Genomic DNA, 1,945 nt, shown 5'->3' on the forward strand with positions numbered 1-1,945 from the left:
CCACCGTCACTTTGTCCACCACAAATCCCACTTGACGAGACCCCGGGATCGAACCCGGGCCGCCGTGGTGAGAAGCCAGCGACTAACCGCTTGAGCTATGGCGCGGCCTTTTATAACTTACTAACTCCATGGAGCCTGAGCCCTTCTTGAGAAGCCGCCAATTGTGCAGCTACTCAAGAACTTCCCAGCATTTTGTGGAACTCGAAAGTTCATTACTGTGTTCACAGGAGCCCTCCACGGGTCCCTATCCTATCGATACAGTCCATACCACCCCATCCCATCTCTCTAAGATCCATTTTAACATTGTCCACCCACGTATGTCTTCATCTGCCTTGTGGTCTCTTTCCTTCTGGCTTTCCAACCAATGTCCTGTATGCATTCCTCTTCTCCCTAATTCATGCTACATTCCCTGCCTTGTATCATAGCAAAATAGAAACGTGTCTCTTACGAAAGTTTATGTGAATTTAACACTTTCAACGCTTCTGCACTTATATAGCCAAAAACAATGATATACATACATAAAAATATTACTTTGGCTCTGAAACTATATTAATTTAAGGAATTTATGGAGGTCGCTGAGGACAAGCGAAGGCATCACGTGACAATACACTTTACTACATTCTCCCCCAGTTTCGTCTGTGGAAAGAAATACTGCATGTAGTGCACGTTGCAGAGACTAGCACCTATTGTTACGAACTATATTCTGGCGTGTAACTAGCCACATTTTGAAGACTTACGAACATCGATTTAGTGGCCACTGTATCAGAGCAGTCCCAGTTCGACCCTTCCGGCTCGCCAATCATGAGATACGAAAGGGAACCTTATAGTGGCCACTGTATCAGAGCAGTCCCAGTTCGACCCTTTGGGTTCGCAAATCATGAGATACGAAAGGGAACCTGGACAGGTTCTTTTACGATGTGCCAGGCTTCAGAGAGAGATCGCGTGTTTAGCGGCCATGTGGGGTCAAAGCGTTCCTCTCAACATCAGTTGTCAGTGTATACTTGCGACGTGGTCAACAGAGAGAGAGAGAGAGAGAGAGACTCGTTAGTAGTTGTCACCAGAAGCGATCTACACTTCCGGTGTGAAGAAGCGTTAATTTTAACTTCTAACAGCTCTGATGGGCCGTCGCTTCTGGATGGATGTGTCCAAATCACACACCTCTCACTGCTTAATTATTTACATGTGTCGATGTCCGTTTAAACCGTGGCACCAAGATTTTCTTTCGACCTCTAAGTAAGATCCAAATCAAGCGGCCTCCGTAGTCTAGAGGTAACGTTCCCACCTCATGACTCGTAGTACGCGGGTTCAAATACCCGGCGGAGGTCGTCGAATTTTTAAGGGCGGAAAAATTCAGGGAACAAGTCCTCCGGGAGGGACTTTAAGCCGTGGGTCCCGTGTCGTAGCTTTACGGCACGTAAAAGAACCTCATATCTCCAAAGGAGGTCACTGAGCCAAATTACGGACGTTTCCCGCCCAACAGCAGTCTCTAATACCTCTGGTAGATGGGGGAAGCATTATAGATACCTCTCAGCTAGTAGAGCCGGTCTCGCTGGCTGGGCGGGACTGATGGTAAGCACCAGTACCGGTAGGATATAGAGACTGGTAGAAATCATAGAGGGAAGCACAATGGACCAATACAGGTCTAAGTGCATGGGGAAACCCACCCTCTCCAATAACTAACTAACTAACTAACTAAGATCCAAATCATCCCCTATCTCTGAGTATCTCGTTGCATGGGCGATTTATCCGGTCAGAAACTCCTATTTCGTTTCAAAATATGGCGAATCGTCCAGCCAAATTTACAAAATAGACACTGGCTGGGTGTACTATTTGTCCAATTAGAGGGACGTACGCTTACATTCCAGACATCAGTATTAGCCCACTTCTGTTATTTCAGGTTACACAGGATAATTCGAACTTATTGTCGGGGGTTCCGTTCATTGGC

At 46.6% G+C, this 1,945-nt stretch overlaps 1 protein-coding gene across 11 annotated transcripts in view; it reads left to right on the forward strand.

The window, feature by feature from the left end:
• LOC111872121 (nuclear factor 1 X-type) overlaps positions 1-1,945 on the forward strand; it is a 636,309-nt gene that overhangs the window by 518,605 nt on the left and 115,759 nt on the right. The window lies entirely within an intron of this gene.

This window comes from Cryptotermes secundus, unplaced genomic scaffold (genome assembly GCF_002891405.2).
Source record: "Cryptotermes secundus unplaced genomic scaffold, Csec_1.0 scaffold112, whole genome shotgun sequence".
Classification (NCBI taxonomy): Eukaryota; Metazoa; Arthropoda; class Insecta; order Blattodea; family Kalotermitidae; genus Cryptotermes; species Cryptotermes secundus.